This window comes from Prinia subflava, chromosome 2 (assembly GCF_021018805.1).
Source record: "Prinia subflava isolate CZ2003 ecotype Zambia chromosome 2, Cam_Psub_1.2, whole genome shotgun sequence".
NCBI classification, from domain to species: Eukaryota; Metazoa; Chordata; class Aves; order Passeriformes; family Cisticolidae; genus Prinia; species Prinia subflava.
Genome location: NC_086248.1, coordinates 76,268,402 through 76,286,614, shown reverse-complemented (window position 1 = coordinate 76,286,614; position 18,213 = coordinate 76,268,402). Strand labels below are relative to the sequence as shown.

The following is an 18,213-nucleotide window of genomic DNA, read 5'->3' as shown; positions in this document are numbered from 1 at the left end:
GTGACAGCCAGCTCTTTGTCTTGAAAGCACTCTGCCTCATGTAGTGGCTTAATCAATTGGGGGAGCACTGTAATCCTGATTACAGAAACAATTGTTTTTCCCCTTTAATGAAAAATAGCAACACAGGGCTAACTGTTGTCCAAATAGAACATCACTTGAAATACGCTTTGCCAGTTCACTTCATTATCATCTTTATATATTATGCATAGGCATAAGAGATTTGGGTAGTACATGATACTTGCACAAGAGTTAAAGGTCTGTTGGCTCTAATTTCTCAAAATTATGCCTTGCTGAAAGAGGTATGTGTAATACATACTAATGAGTTAGTATATTGGTGAACTTGGGTTTGTACTACCTACTGCTTCTGTTCAATTAGTATAAAAAATGGAATTGTGGCTTCAGGCAGTTTGAGAGCTGAAAAATGCAGTTTAGTGTTAAAAGATAGGAATTGCAAAGTTCTATGAGGGAAGTCATAAACCTTCAAATAATTGGGATAAGCATAAGGAAAAAAGGGAAGTCTTAGTGAATTATAACAATATGAGTGAAGCTGCAGATGTTGGAAGATTCCGAAGATATTCTAAAATGTAAGAATGGAAAAAGTAAAATTCCCTTTCATGTGGCAGAATACCTGCAACTGTTAATGTTTTTCAGATAAATGCCAAAGGATTAAAATAGAAAAAAAAGAAAGATGTATTTCTGTTCTGTCGTTGTCCAACTTGATGAAAATTTGAGGCTGTGTAGGAGAGAAGACTCATTTTCATTCTTTCCATACAATGTGACAGTGCTTTGGGTTTATGAGCTAAATTTCAGAAACATGTTAGTGTTCTAGTGTTCAGAGATGGAAATTAGTTGCTATTTTCTCAAATGATCAGTTATTTTTGTAGTCAAGATGTTAAAAAGTCTAATTATATTTTCTAGTAACAGTGCAGAAATAGGCACATTTTTTAAGTGGATTTCTGTTTGAATGTACTTGGATGAACAGAGACTATTTCAGTAGTAAAGTGTGTTTCTTGCATTTAGGAATCTGGATGATTAGTGACTTTTTTTCCTTGTGGATGTGAATTAATGTTTTCCCTCTTCACTTGCTCTTGCATTTTACCAAGATAGTGCTATACTCAAGTAGTTTATCTTTAGAAATGAAAAGCCCAACTTGAGGAAGACTGGCTGAATAAGCCATTTTTTTTCTCCTTGAGGAGAAAGGCCAACTTTTTTTCATTATTATTCATTTATATTTAATTTACATTTCTTTAATATGAAGCAATTTTTAAAAAATTTTGTCTCTTCTTCAAGTTCCGTAGGATTAATTCTTTTCCTCTTTGCATAATTCAGTGAGATACTGTTCTTGATCTACACCTGCAAGATCATACAGTCTTACTTCTCTCATGTTTTTCTTCCAAAAAAGCAGAGTTAATAAAGCATTCTGCGGATTTTTGGGATCACATCAAGTTGTACTGTCCTTTTGCCTCCCTCTGAAGTGAGTCCTCCAGATCATTGATTTCTCTTTATTGTGAGAGCTTTGAGAGTTGTTTGTTATTTGCATAAGCTGAGTGAGCATGGGTGGTTCTCTTGTGGAGGAGAGGCCAAAGGTGCTCTGGATCGATTGTTCACTGCAGAACAGAAGAAAAAAATCAGAACCCGCTTAGGGGGCACACATAATAATGAAGTATAGCATACCAAACCCATCACTGATAGTTGGAAGTTGTTCTTGGAGCTCCTGGACTGCTGGGCTGAACTCCTCTGCCAGAAGTGTTAGGCCTTCTGCATGTTCAGGGAAGAGTTGAATACATATTTCTACCCGAATGAGTTTATCTGGATGTCCCTTGCATTTTACAGATGAGCAGGTCTCGTTTAATTACTAATTCACCTTTACTACCTGCCTGTCTAAAGCATGAGGCACATATGATAGAATGTCAAATTACGGACAGATACTTTTTACCCCTTATTTTCTTTTGATTCCACGTGTTCCCTTTCTGAGATAAAAATTGTATTTCTGGTTCTACTTAGCTATTCTAAGTTAGTCTTGAATCAGTGGTGTTCAGATGTTTTTATTGCTTTTCTTATGTTGGGACAGCTATAATTTAACTTGGTTGTTGCCTCCATCCTCTTGGAAGACAGCTACAACACAGAATTATTCAGTGATGCTCCCTGTCAAACTTTGTGTATCATTTGCCACTATTACGTAGAATTTTACAGTTGTGATGGGTAGGAGATAATGTTTCAGTAGAAGCTTGTTTCATTTTGCTCCTACATTTGGATCTTGCCATGTAATAGTGATGTTAGACTTTTCAATCTTTAATATCTTTAAATTTAGCTGTATGGGAAGGTAAATGTGCTGCATATGGCATGGTTTTTACGAATTGGAGTGTTTTTTGTACTGATGCTGGGTATGTACTCATTCGCTAACTTCTCCTTCTGTTTAGGCCCTGTTACTAGAGATGTTATTTTGATGGTATTTCTGGTTTTAGTCACACCTACATACAACACATTTTCTTTATATAACAGGAGAGAATATTATGAAGGAAGAATAGTATTAGTAGAGCAGTTTATTTTTCAGTTGAATGGGCTAAAAGCATTTCTTTCTAAAAGACTGCTTGCAGCTAATGTGATGAGGTGGGGCTTGTTTATTAATTAAAGGGAATTGCTAATACTTTCTTTATAAGTGTAGTTGCAAATTTTCCTTATGGTTTATTTTCATCTACTTAGAGTAAACTGAAGGATGTGTTAATTTTTACCCGGGAACTTAGTGTGCTGTGAATTCCATCATAAAATACAGAGAAAAAAATATATTTAAGAATGTTTAACCATGCTTTAGCCTTAGTTAAAAATAAAAGAACATAGTTATTATAGTAATGCTGTACATAATTTGTTGCTCTGTAATTAAGACTAGCAAAAGCTTGACATTTGAAAGATATTAGGAGACTTCATGTTTTTTTATTAGCCATCTAAAAAGCCACAATAAATTCTGCATGCAGGTTTGACTTCCTTGAATAGCTCTTCCTAATTCATTCCTGCATGGTGCGTTGGTTTTACATCTTTGCTTTCACAAGTGAGAGTACAATGCTGCCTTGTATAGTTTCCCTGTTGAAATGTTGGTCATGCTGTGCAATCCATTGTTAGCTGCTTATTCAGTTCAAGGAATGAAAGTAATAAGTGATACAGTAGCAGAAAAAGGGTACTGCTGTGGTGAAGAGCATTTTAGGAAATTCCTAGGTTATGTCTGTTTTGTCAGTTCTGACACAAGACTCCCAGGGTGAACGCTCAGACCGGAAGCTCTGTTCGGAGGGAGCGGAGCAGCCAAACGTCTTGGCAGTGACTATTAGGTAACGTGGTGAACTTCTTGATGTGGGGGAGAGGTGATAGCGCATTATTTTTAGTAGCCTGAAGCGGGCTTAGTGTTTCCATGACTGTATGAACCGAGGGCTGCTTGCAGTCGTGCCATTCCTTCATGATTTGCTGTTCCTGCTTCCTGTTTGGCATCAAAAGCCCTGGCCTTCATCTGACCGTGCGGCGAGTCCATTCAGTGGAGAGCTGAACCTTGCTGAATGACTGCTACAGAGCCTGGCCAGGGTTAGCACTGACAGAACTGATGGCATGAGAACAGCCAGGGAAAAATGGTACTGCAGCAGACCACCCTTAAATAAACATTAATTTCTGTAGAGCTGCAAGCGAATGCGTTCACGTGCAAATAGCTGCTACAGTGAATTTCTGATTATGTCAGTGAAAAACAAAGGAGGATTGTAAATGGTGCTCTTCATGTGTTCCCCTGTCCAGTACGTCTAGTACTGGTAATTTCAGGAGCTTATTAATAAATTGAATAAAGAATTATGAGAGTTATGTTGATCAGTCCTTAAGTAAATTCTGCTTTTCATTGTAACAGTCTGACTTGCCTGAAAATATTTACTCATATCAAGTAAATGCAAGTCTGATATTAAAAATGAGAAGAATTTCTTACACCAGTTCACAGAGTGTGTACATATACTACTTGATATGTCACTGCAGTGTTAAATTTTTGTGTTTACATTAGTATTAACAAAATTATTTAGAGCCAGCTGCAAGTGAGAAGTAGCTCTCTCCATCATTGTATACTGTGGTGGAAAATCTGTAGACCAGTGATTCATTACCACCAAAATAAGATCTGTTGAATGGAAATATTTTTGAGACCATATTTACAACAACATGTCTTGATGATTCTCAGCTGAATTGAGGTAAATGTACTTTAAATTTTGTTAAATTTGTCAATGATCCTGAAATGATCATCTTAGTACAAAGGAGAAAATTAGAATTATTCATCAGAATATTGTGCAGGGTGACAGAGCTTGGGGACAGGCTGCCCAAAGAGGTTTTTGGAGTCTCGTTCTCTGGAGCTATCTAAAACCCACCTGGAACCTGTTCTGAGTCAGGATTAGATTGTCTCTTGAGGTACCTTCCAAGGCAAATCATTCCATGATTCTGTGATGAGAATAATTTCGAAAGGAGATATAAAATGTGCTGTTTATATTACAATTATAAATTTGTTTTCAACTTCCCATTTTCAGAAAGTTGACAAATAATCATATAGTAAGTACAAATTTATGATGATCTGGGGCCTCACATATTTCTGTTGATTGTTTTACAAATCTGGACATACAGTCATGGTCAAATATAACTCTGTAAATATGTCTAGTTTTATTAGCTAATAACTTACGTAGGAGTTTATAGATTTTTCTTATCCTAGTGGGAGAATGAAGCTTCTTTAGCAATTATTTCTAAGCACCTTAATCCAGATGTTTACTCTGAATCTTCTTCTGGACATCTTTGATGGCTTCTAGAACCCAAGGAAATTAGTTGTGCCTACATACAGTTATTGTTGAATACCCTCTCTTTTCCCCTTTTTCTTCTTCTCTACTGTCTTCTTTATTTGTTTATTTAAGGTGTTACAAATGTATAACTTGAGAATTGGTAGATCTGGTTTTTGCAAAGACCTTGGGAAACTTAGAAAATAGTCTCTTCTCAAAGAGAAACAAAGACGCTCTGTTGCCTGAAATTCAGTATGGACATGCCCTTCCAAAGCAGGATTATGCATTGATCAGGAGCTCTAATTAGGTTCTGGATGGGTTTTCTTTGTCTTCCAGAAATGTGCCGAATCTGTTTGGTTTCTTGGTAGACATAATTGTGGAAGAAAAAATGATATTGACCTTTTCTGGTAATTTGTTTTGTTCTTCTTCCATACTTTTGTTCTTTTTCTGTTGATGATTCTGGAACAGAACATGTAATCTGATGTCTTTATATAAAATCTTGTTTTAAAGCATTTCTCCACTTATTCAAAAAGCAGATGATTAAGCTACGATTCTCCTTGTCTGGCCATGTTAATGAAGGTGATGACAAATCCGTCATTTCTAGTTACAGTTGGATTTTGGTTGGTTGATTTTCTTTTTTGAAATCTCAACTTTATATCTGAGTGAAAGAAATGGTAATTGTAGAATTATGATTCCTGGGGAGACGTAGTATAAAGAGCAGGACTTTGTTACGCTGCACTTTTAAGACGTTTTAATGCTAGACTATATTAAGGAGGTCAGATCACTTCATGTATGAGTCACCTTGGAGTGGTTTCTGGAAGGATCTGAGCAATTGCAAAGATTTTTCTGTGAGACAATAGTAAAGTAACCAGTAAACATTTCCCTTTTCCAGCCATTTAAAACATTCTTTATTGCCAGTGTTAGTTTTGAAATAAAGATTTCTCATTATACAAAAGTAAAGTTTATCATACAGACATCTGTGGTTTAATGCTGACTGATGATTTACAGTCATCTAGTTGCTCTACATTGTGCTATTTTGACATCAGACAGAAAATTCTAACCTGTGGAAAAGTGCCAGGGGTTTTTCACCTACTATTCAATAGAAAACTTAAGTGTTTCTATTTTTAAACAGTACAGAAATACCTGAGCTTTCAGTGGAGGAGTAATATTGTTTCTTTTTCTTCCATAAATTGTTCATAGGCTAAGATTTTAATACAGGAATGTTACGGATACTGTTAGCAGGATAAATATAGGTGGGCATATGATATAAGAGATCAGAGCTGATTGTGTTAAATAGCTTACGTTATTTTGGACTGGGCCATTTGTAACATATTTTATAATAAATTGTAGAGTGGTAAAACATCCTTTAAAGTGATTAGATGAGATCTTACTGGAAGAATCTTGCCTGGAGAACAGTTAATAAGGAAAAACATTTAAGATTCTATCAAGTAGTATATTTCTTGTGTGTTGTTGGAAATGGTATGGGGTTTATAATTGTTTTTTCTTCTATCTTCTGTATTTCAATAAGTATTTTAAAAGCTCTGTCTTATTTTATGAATAGGGATGGCATAATGAAAACAGCACTGTTTTCTACATGTTCAGTATTACAATTATTAGCTAATTTTTAATGTTTTCACAACATCTATGTATGTAGTAAATTATGTTCATCAGTTTCAACTTCTGTTGTAAGGTGAAATTGTTTTATATTCCAAATCACTTGGAAATACTGGATAGAAGGACATTTCAACACTAGCAAATGTAATGAAACCAGAGGTCTCTAGCATTATATCCAGTCCTTTGATATTGAAGCTTTTTATAAATGGATTGGAAGATGTGAGGTTTTCTATTTGACCAAACACAGCTGTAGATATTAAGAATTTCAGCTGCTTTATTTATAAATAAATAATTCCCGCCTTTGATAGATACTTTGCTATAGCCTCCAAAATTGTGCATTATATTACAAATCCTTTTTCCTGAGACTGAAAAAATTGAAGCCCCAATACCACCATTTGGAGTTGGCTGTCTCATGATCATTTGACGCAGTTTTCATGAAGACTAATTTTCAGTCATGTAATTGCATGCATTGCAATGTCCTCATCTTAGAATCTTTATGATTGCTTCGTTCTCTAGCTTGTGTCCCAGTTCGAAACCAGAATTTTAAGCTAGGCTACCCTGATTTTCTCAGCAGCTGTGGTAACTATACTGATACAGTTGCACTAAAGCCAGCAAATGATACCTCAGGTGAAATGGAGCTAGAAGGTGGAGTGGGGATTTTTCAAATATATATATATGGATACTTGAGTGCTGTGGTGATGGAAGTGGCCAATTCCAGTTCCTTGTTCAGCCTTTTGGCTGAACTGGCACTTGTTAGCCAGCAAGTGGCCTTTTTTTTCTGTCTGCTAGTCTGAGGTTTCAGTTTTTAGTGAGCAGAGCTGTAACTTCAAGGGTCTTAAAGAAAAGTTTCAAAGTTTTGAAATAAAGCTTGCTTACTTAGGTTGTTAGACTTAAGAGTCAAAATCATTACTGTCAACAGGCATCAGATGTTTTCAATAATAAAATTTTGATGTATTGTGCAGAAAAGCTGTTTGCAGGAGTGTAATCACTTGGTTTATCTTGTAAGATAAGTTCTGAAAGACCAAGGGAGCTAAGAGCTGTGTCTGGGTTTCTCCTGGTTTAAACCTGCTCTAGTATACAGGGTAATACTGTGCTAATCTGATTTGTCTGTTAATGGTATCCTGGCATTTGCAATGGATAGACTGTTGATACAGTGTTGGGAAGAACACTGTTTTTTCTTAGTGCCTGCAAGAGCAAAGCCCGTATTTGCCTTTTAGGAGTTATTTCTGAAGTTACTGGTTAATTTCCAAAGGAGGTGTTTGGGCTATGGAGGGGGACTCCCTTAGTGACCCTTGCAATATCAACTCCTCTCCTAGTGGGTGGTGGAGAACTCTTCAAAGAGATACTTTGTTACTCAGCAGCAAGGACCTGCTTCACGGCAAACTCTTACTTTTAATCATCCCAATGTCACTCAGATACAAGAAAGAGGTAAAAAATCAGGCTTTTAAAATACATCAGGTCATAGAAACACTTGTTTTCTCTGGTGATAGCAAGGGTACTTTAAATAAATTTTAAGTTTTTCATCTGTAAAACATGGTGATAGCATCTTACTATTTTTTTAAATACTCTGAGAGGTAAATGTTTACTTAACAATAAATATGTGAGAGGTCATTACTGGAATGCTCTTTCTTTTGTAGCAATCTGGAGTTTTACAACTGATTCTTGGAGACAGAAGAATAAGCAAAGTTTTTATTATCCTGTAGGACTGGAGATTGAAGGTTCTTGGTGTTCATAGCAAGTTGTGATAATAAGTGGTTTCATTGATTTCAGTTTAGAGTTAATTCAAAATAATTTTGGTGTGTGCGTTATATAAACCTAAATTCTGTGTATTGCCAAAATATTTTTATGGAGGAACTTTTTAACATTACATATATGTATCTTCAGCTATGTTGCATTTGTGCTACAGGTAAACTAGCCATTAAATTATATATCTTGTCTTCTTACAAAGTAAATGGGAAGATCAGCAGCTGTGCAGAAAAAAAATCAGAGTCCTGCTCAACTGGACAACCTTAAAGGAACTCTACCGGTATCATATGAGAAAATGTTATCCCTTGTTTCCGTGTAAATCATTCTGCAGTGCCTGGAAAATAAAGTGAAGCATGTATGACACAAAAGCTGACAAATAGCACAGTTTATTCTTACTATGTCAGGCTTTATATTTGATATATTTTTCAGCATTTAGAAGTAATCTGTTTGTAGTGGTTTCAACATGCAAGTGTTAATAGGTTTTAAATAATACTTTGTTTCACTACTGTCTATAGGATTTTTTAAAAAGATCCTATGTGGCTTCAGTAACAAGGTCCCATTAAGATTAGTAGAACTTTGTACATCTGAAGTGCACAGACTTTTCTAAAAGTCTTACTCTAGGTTACTTCTAAGAACTTGAAAGATGCACAGTTGTGTGCATCAGTGGTTTATGTTTGAAATCTGTGAATTGATTCTTCCTGAAAGTCTCAAATTGGCTTGGAAACTTCAGAAATCTTTGCTAAGACAAATTCTATGAGGATGTAGTTGAGACATAATCCCCAGCATACTTCAGGTGCTGGTTTTATTTACTTCAGTTTAGTCAGTTTTCTTCAAATGTGAACTACACATAGGCTTTCAGCCAAATATGAAAATTCAGGGGAGCTTAGGAAACTAGATATATGATTCCATGTCATTTAATGTAAAGCACCTGTAATTTAAGGCATGGCTTCTCTTTCTAGATTCAGCAAACCCTTTCTGTTTCAAGTGTGTGTAGTAGAATCATGAGGAGAAAAAGAAAACAATTACTTTTTTTTGCTGTTTTCATATCAGTCACTTTGGGTTTGGTTTTTTTAACAAGCTTTGCTTTTTACTTTAATTTCATTCACAGAAATGTCCAAGTAGAATCCTGTTTAATTAAAACAATTTATTAGCAGGGAGCCTTAACTGGCATAAGAACAGTAAACTTATGACATTTTGGTGTCTCCAAACAGCTTGTGTTTTTAGGCAAGTTTATGTAAAGAGGAGAAAAAAACTCTTTAGAATGTCAGCCTGTTACTTATGATTAAAAAAAGTAATTTCAGAAAAAAAATAGTTTAATAGTTGTATTCACAGAAACTAAACATGACCATGCTGCTCCAAAAGATTAGTATTAATAGCATATATTACCAATCCAGACAATTAAATATCACAGTTACCAATCCAAACAAGTAAATACTACAGTTAAAAGCATAGAAATAAGGGTTTAGTCTGTATTCTGGTGTGAAAGATTTTTTTTTCATTTTTCATATTATCTTTTTAGTGCTTCTCTATACAGTTGCCTTCTCACTTTACTGTTGTGGCATCCTTTGGATTTCTGACTAATTAGACCAGTTCTTTTTCTGTCTTTGACCTCAAGCTTATGGCTATACTCCCTTAACTTTATCAGGATTATTTTGTGTTTCTGGTGATTAAAATTTCTTTTCCTCAAAAGTATGTGGGTGTGTTGCCTTCATGGCAGAGAACGGTGTCTGTCCTGTCCACCACATAATCCAGATTTCAAAGACACTCAAAAAGGCGCCATCTAGAAAGCAAGGTTTAAGAGTTTTTCCATGGAGCTTCTTGGAAAAGGGAGGTTGGTGCATGAGTCTGTGCCTTCACTTGTGTCAGTGTTGATTCAGAAGTATAAATAGATTTTACGATGATTTAAGTCTCAGTTCTGCTTCTTATGAGAAGTACTTAGTGCAGGGCAGAGCTCTTCTTTTTCTTGATACCCGAAGTGCAGCATCTTAGGGGTGCTAGTCAGAGCATGGTTATCCTGTCTTTTTTTTGTAGATGGGGATACTGCAAAAGGGAGGAAAATGTATCAAACCAAGAGTATCATCCTGCTTGGAGAGACTCTTGAAATCCTGAAGGATCTGATGCAAGTGAAACTGCTTCTCATCTCAGCAGTGATGACCTTACTCCAGAACAGTTCTTTGGTTCGTTAATCTATCCACACTTGCTTTCAGAAGTGTAGGAAACTACCTCCAAAACTGCTGCTATGAACTCTCCGCCACCTTCCAGAATATTTGTTCTGCGTTGCCTGGTTTAAAATACATTGGTTTCAGCAAAGGGTAGCAACAGGTATTTCTGAATCCTTGCTGAGTCCTGCAGCCTTCTCTGAAAGATGTTTTGGCAAAAGAATTCATAAAGTCATATATGAACCAGTCTGTCACTTAGGCCTCTGTAGTTAACATCTAGCTCTCAGTCAACAGTTTTATGTACTGACTTGTACAAAAGCTTCTGCTGTGTTATTTGATGGTTATCTTTAGATAAAACTGTTGGCTTTTCTTATTCTTGAGACACTCCTTCCCCTCCCCAGTAACACTGACTGTGTGTCGTGTCTTAGTTGAAATAGGAGCTTCCAGAAGACTTAAAAGTGGGGGTACAGTTGATAATAAGGGTGACTTGAACCTTTTCACTGAATAATATTGTAATCAAAACCAAAGCAAAACCAAATTTTATTTTTTTCTGGTGGTTCATGGGATAGCCAAAAAAGCTAAAGAACAAACTTACTGCAATCCAAAATATGAAGCCATATAGAGATTTCAGATGCTGTCCAGCTGGGCTGATGAACTGTTTTCAAATAGCAAAGCAAGAAAACAAAGCGTGGGTGGTAGTCTGTGTTTTTACCATCACAGTAAGGCAAAGGAGCTTCTTTCTATTTGTAAAATGCCAAATACAAGTGGATAGTACAGTCTTAAAGCTGAAAAAAATTACCAGAAGCCCCCAAATGAAAATTATTATTTTATCCTTATTAAAGTATTAGTAATAACAACAGGCACTAATTCTTATTTAAGTGAAGATGAGCAATATTTCTGTAATTGAAATTTGATATTGAACTATTCTTGGGGTAGGATAGGAGTGACACTCATTTTTCTGTAGAATTTATATGGAGTATTTGGGACCATACTGCATTTAATATGCATAGGTGGTGTCTCACATGTAAGATGCTAATACATTTACACTGTATGTGCAGTGTATTGAATGTTCTACAGGCATACGAAGACCTTATCTAGAACACCAATAGGCACTTCATTAAAAAATTAATAGAGTTGGCAAATATAACGTATGGGCAGGCATAATTAATGCATCAGTATGGTTTTATCTCAAATGCTTCTTACATCTCAGATTAAAGTACATTGTTAGATTGTTTGTACGTGTTGTTTGGTACTAGTCCTGACTTCACCAGTGTCCTTATAAACTGCTGAATCAATTGCAGGTAGAAGTCAGAAGCAATATATTAGGGGTTAGTATGGGTTGCTTCCTTTAGGGTGGTGGTTTTGGTTTGTTTCTGCGTTTGTTTTGGTGGATTTTTTTTTAGTGGTGGTTTTGGGTTTATTGGTTTTTTTGTGGGTTTTTTGTTGTTGTTTTGGTGGTGGTGGTGTTGGTTGTTATTGTTTTGTTATGGGGCTTTTTGTTTGGATTTTTAGGTTTGGGGTTTTTTTTTACTTTTGTGTTGGTAGAAGTTGTAGAGTGCTTCACTAATTGGGCCAGATGATCTAACTGCTTTGTTAGATGAGTCAGCCTACACTTCAATGAGGTTTTTAACAGTACGGCTGCATTTCATTAGAATTATTTTGTGATAAAATTATCTTTGGGTTTCTTATTTGCCATTGCATATAGGATTTTAGAACTAAATCTGTTCTTAAAACAAATATGCAGTTGGTTTAGAATATCTCAGAAATTTTTTAAATGAAAGCTTAACTTTCTCAAATGTTATAAATCAAACTAATGCACAATTTAAAGTCATACTTTGAAAAAAAGTCTGAGATGTTAGCTATTCACTTTAGATTAAAAGAGAAATCAGACGATATGTTTTGAAATTAAATGCATTACTTGATCTCTAATGTTTTATAAAATTACTTCCCTTTTAAATAACTTTATAAGAATGTGTCTTACTTTTGCATATTTAGTTTTCTACTACTTTTGTTAAGTTTCATGTGGAGAAAGGAACAAAAGTTGTTGTAATGTTTATTATGGGTGTCCTTGCTCGAAAAGAAATGGTGGTTATGACCAAAACAGACTAAAATTAATTTTTTGGGAGGACAGACCACCATCTTCATTTTCTGTAGAATGAGTTAAGCCAGGGTTTAGGCTTTTCCTGTACACAAAATCCAGAGACAACAAATGTTTATTCTCTACAGCATTTAGCTGCTGTTTACCTTTCAGTGACAGAGGGAACAGCTAGGGCAAAAGAGCAAGGGTGCAGTCATTAGTTTCCTTCACATTTTCTCAATTAAAAATATGGGGGAGAGGAAGCTTTGCTACAAAATCCGCACGTCCCTTCTCAAAATAAATAAGGCTGCAAAAGGGCCTGGGTGGCTTTTTAAAATTGAGGCGTTCTCATGACAGGCAGGCAGTGGGCTCTTGCACATGGAGTATAGTGACACAATACTCAGTAGCATTTCATGTAGTTCTTTAAAGTGTAGTTTAGACTATTACATGCGGTATATAACAGCACTAACAAGATTAATTAATTTCATTTGAGAGGAGGCTAAGTGTCTTCAGTAGTCAGCACACTGAAGTGAGCGGTTGGGTTGTCTCCTTCGCTGTCACTCCGCTGGCTTTTTGCCTTCCTCAGTGTTTGTTCTGCATGACTTAGTGGGTAGGAGATGCTTTGTCTTTGCCTTCTTGGAGCCTCTCTCGCAAAGAGCCGTAATGTGAGAGTACATCCCTTCCTGTGCACGAAGGTGTTGCTGCTGTTCTCTGCCGCTCACCATTTAATCTGAATGGGAATCTGTCTGGGGACCCGGTGCAGTAATTAGCAGTCTCTTCGGAGCGTCAGAGCAGAGCTACTACTGTAATGCTTTAGCAGGAGGATAAAAGGATTGAATTTGGGCCTGCCTTCCTGCCAAACTAAATGAGTTGCCATGGGAATTTTCAAATATAAGAGGCGTTTACTTAAAGCAATTTGGCGAGTTTGAATAAACTCATAAATTACGGGGTTTAGAGGAGAGATCCCTGCTTTCTCTGGCATGGGCTGAGCAGCAAAGAAGACTGTTCAAAAGCTGCTTACATTCTTAATGAGAATAAGTTGATCCGTGCTCCCTTGCAGACTATCAGCTTATTAAGGCTAAACTGTTTCTGCTAAACACAGTACAGTAAGCACATTTTGAGAGACATAGTTTGCAACAAATCCCCGGAGTAAAAAGCAACATCTGATTGCTCTAAACATAAATTGAATTTCCTTTGCTAGATTAGATCTATTTTCAAGTAATGCTATTAAAAATGGTTCTCTGTATTGTTTCAATAAACATTAACCTGCTATTGATTTCAGCTTTCCTCTGCGCATGTAATATTTATCACAACACTTGTCAGATCTGCTTCTGAAAGGGGAGGGAGGGCACTGAGGTTTCTTTCGAAAACAAATAAGGTCCTATGGCCCTTCAAACTGTTTTTTTTCTCGGGTCACATGTAAATGTTTTCCCATCTCAGGCCTGCCTGCCTTCCCTCTAAAGGGAGTTGGGCTTTGACCCGCTGACTTCTTTGTCAGCACCGATGCTATTGAAATGTGAGAAGATGGACTTGGTGCTTTCACAAGTGCCTCAAGTGATGAACATCACTTATGCTTGTTTAACCTTCAGCTGTGCTCCAGAAGTCAGCTGTAGTAGGCTGTGCAAGAGCTGATGGCCGGTGTTTTGCTCCGCTTGTTTGGAAGCATGTGTTAATGTTCTCCCAGCCGCCTCGGTCGGGTAACTTAAAGAAATAGGAAAGATTATACGTGCTTGAATACTTAGATGCTAGCTTTAGAAGTGTATATTCAAGGACATGTCATACTTGAAACAGTATACAATATTTCGCCCAAAATAATTTATATCGGTTATATAGCTTAAGGCTTAAATGTTGCCTTGTGATCCTTTCTAGTACATATCTCAAATCTTTACTCATCATAAGCATTAGGATATGGAAGTGGAACTAATTTAAAAGAGAGCAGTACTGCCATGATGGCTGTCATTTTAACTTTAGTTTAAAGCCATAAAAGTAAGGTTAGAACTCCTTAATATAATCTTACATCACTAGCAGGAATCCTGTAAATTAGCAAAGGAGAATAGTAAATTTGTGCTGGTGATTCAGTGGTTGAACAGCTGCTAAGTTCTAACAAATTCCTGAACAGTTACTAATGATGCAGCTGAAGCTGTTTGGTAGCCTCAGGGTGCTGTTTCTGTGAAACTAGAAATATCTCCAAAGAAATTAGAAGACAAGAGCAGCATTTACTCTTACTAATACTCAAAATTTTAACTGTTCATTTGAAGTTACTTCGAGAAATATTGTCAGGGAATTGATTCCATCAGACCCCTGTACACCCCTTTACTTTCTTTTCTTAGTTCTTTTCTTTTCTTAATTCTTAGATGAGTTACCGGAAGGCAAAATTTTATAACAAAATATTCATAGATAAATATTTACAATAACATAAGAATACTAGCTAAGTGTTTGTGAAGTGGCTTGAGAAACTGAAACTACGAAAACTTCTACACTCTTTATTATAAGAGGGTTGCTAAATGATTAGAGGACATTATCAGCATTAAAAAAATATATAGAAAAGACAATGCTACAGAGGACTCTTTGGGATACTGGGTTGAACTGAGTACATCACTGAAGTCCTTAATTCCAGTACCTTACAGCACCTGTGCAAATCGATGATATTTACAGAAATCAGGCAATAAAAAAATCTGAAAAAAACAAAAAGGTCTATGTTGGTATTACAGTTTTCAGATTTCATATTCTGGGATTTTTTTCTGTGTTTTAGAATTGTAGTTCTACAGGCTGTGGGGCTTGATTGGGACCTATATTATATCACATCTGGTGCATTCTTCCTCTTCTCCTCTCTGGCTGACTTGCAAAACTGAGGTGAAAATAAGTGGCAGTGGGAGTGCAGGAAAAGTTTGAACTGGTGGGAATTTTTGGCTAGGTCAGATATTGAGATAGGGATATTAAAAAATTACTGTGATAACTGAATTTGGGCTATGCAGTACGAATTTAGTTTTGCAATACTTGAGAAAGAGGAAGGTGGGAATTGCTGCCTAGTATTTCACTTAATTTTTTTTTAATGAACAATTTTCTTAACCTAAAACTTACTGATCGGTCACATGAGATACATCCTTCTCCAGAGTACATGACAACATACATCAGGCAGGTTACCTGATAGAAGATGGATATTTAATTTGAAGGATATTCTGTCCTTTACCTCATGAGCCGTGTAGGAACAACCTTATCATTTTAGCATCTAAAAGTATGGGATACAGAAAAAAATCTGGTTTTAGGTAAAACTGAGATGAGTCTACTTAGATATGAATCTGATTCCAGTTAAAGTGTGTTCTCGTGAGTTGTGATGAGCCTGTTTTTTCATATTGAAAGCAATAGTCCCCTTTCTGTTTCACTACTGAATAAAGCTGCAGGCTAATAAATTTGTGAATGGATATAATAAAAAACAGTTACAAGATTTTTATGTGGGCTGATTTTGTTTTTGAAGTGCTAGAAAAGTAACTGACAAAATTTCTGGGGTTTTTGGAGAGGTAAATCATCTTGTTGAATGTTTCTCACCCAGCACCGGAGAACACAGAGGAAGTATCAGGGATCTGCACACAGAAAAAGTGGGAATGCCATAATGGGGAAGAAGTGGGAAGCTATGCAAAGTACTTGTTCTCTGTGTTTAATTTGTTATATTTTGAGGGTTCTTGGCTCCTGCTGGTCCAGGAATCCAGAGAATCAAAGAAATGTGCATGCTGCTAGACCAGCAGGGATAACAGCTGTTTCTTCTCTGGGCACTCCCTCTTTTCTAATAACCTCTCATGCAAGTATTTTTATCCAGTCTCCCTTTAATTCTGCATCTGCTGGGACATTGTTCCTTTCGCCTTTGATTTTTAGATTCCAACAACTTGTTTCCTTCTGCAGTTTTTTTACTTACTAACTTGTAAATTTTTTGAGAGCAGGTTCTTTGCATGTGTGCTGTAGGTATCTGAGCTCCAGGTCAGAAGTGTTGATATACTGTTATGCTAAAATTAACATTGCGTGCAGAGACATGAAAACAAAATGCACAATCTAAGTCGTATGGTTCTCGGCTAAAGAAAATCAGCAGCTCTCAGTTGGGGTGGTTCTACAGAAGAATGCAATACACCAAAAGGAAAAAATATCAATAAGGAAATTGATTTTTGTAGAGTCCTCACACTATCAAACCAAAGCATTATTTTCAATTTCTTACCATGGAGCTTTGTAAGTACTGGCTGCACTATTTAACTGCTGCAAATTTAAAGTTGCTGCTGTAAGGTGTAAGAATTGGCAGTTTAGGATGATGATGTTTTTAGAGGTTTGAAAATAGATTTTTTTTGGTGTTTTTACAACATGGAGTGAAAATGCCAAAAAAGTTCAAAGATCTCTGCAAATATTAACGTGTGTACTTAGAGTAGTAGGTAAATGGTTGAGATTGTAGCCATTGCTCCTGATGAGCAAATCTCCAAATGGAGGAATACACTTCTCATAGTTTAAGGTAACCTAGAAGAGTGTGAGCAGTACAGTTGGCCAAGAGAAGCTGTAATAGTATTTCTTCTCTGAAGGCTGGCATCAAGAGAAAAGGAAGACAGAAAGGAGAAAGATTGAAAGTAAAGAAATGGGCAAAAACGGTAAAAAAAATTGTAGGAGAATGAGGAGTAAGAAAAACTAAATGGCGTATTTTAGTATGAAACCAAAATTCATTTAGTCGTCAGGTGATGGTTTCCAGTTAGAAAAGAAGATTAAACTGCTGGGCTTCAGAATTAGCAAGACTAAGACTCCTGATTCCACATGGAACTGAGTCAGTTGGCACACTGAGGTGTCAGCTCCCATCAGTCTCTCCTCCCTTACTGGTGAGTCTGCAGTGAGCTCTTTCAGTTTTGTAACTGGGCAGAAAAATATACAGGGGAAAAAAAAAAGTGTTGCCAGATGAGCAGGTTGGCATGGTTCAGTCCTGGGTACAGTGATAGATACAGGAGAGCAACAGTGAGGAAGGAGTAGGACTGTGACCACCACTAGCTAAATAGGCTTAAGGTACCACAGGAGTACCAGTTGAGAGGCTTTTTACATCTGGAAAAATAATTTTTGACTCCTTTGACAGCAATGTAAAACCTCAGCCTAATCATCCTGAACTAATTTGTAGCCTGGGAAAAAGTCTTAAGGATGGCATTTTAATTTTTTACACTCTAGGATCAGCTGTTGTATTTGCTAGGTAAACTTGCCTGAACTTGTTTCTTCTGAAATTATTTTAAGCTTTCTGTCTGATTGATTCCCACTCTGTCCTCTGTTTTTCAAATCTTAGCTTTCTGAACTCAGTCATGCATGGATGCACAGCAACTTTTACACGTTCTGGAACCAAAATTCCATTAATTTATCCATTCATTTGAATCGCTTCAGAGTTACATGCCTTGCTTTTCACAGCTTTGGTACGTTTGTGATCCTTATTTCTTTTGGCTTAAGGTAAAGAACTTCATTTATCTCTCCCCATTAATGCTGAGTAAATGAATATTCTTGAGTGACTCTGAGTGTCCAAAAATCTGCATCACATTTAGGTTCACTTCTTAATTTTTCAGCCACATCATGTAACTGAAAGCTTGAAATACACTTTTTCTGGTTTTGGTTTTAGCTTTTTTTTCCCTGTGTATTAGTTTTTACACATATAAAGGGAAGTTTTTACTGCAAAGTGCTATGTATAAGAATACAGTCCATAAAATTAGAGACTGTGTGAATTTAGGTATTATTTTGAAATATTCATGAGATTCTGAGGCTCAGGAGATTAAGAGGCACTAAGGTGATTTGTCTTGTAGTAGAAAATATATTTTAAGCTGCTTTTGCTTATGGTTGTGCACCT

The 18,213-nt window shown here is 36.3% G+C and overlaps 1 protein-coding gene across 5 annotated transcripts in view; it reads left to right on the top strand.

Annotated features, from left to right (window-relative positions):
- Window positions 1-18,213, top strand: part of QKI (QKI, KH domain containing RNA binding) — a 146,476-nt gene that overhangs the window by 102,670 nt on the left and 25,593 nt on the right. The gene's annotated exons all lie outside the window — the stretch shown is intronic.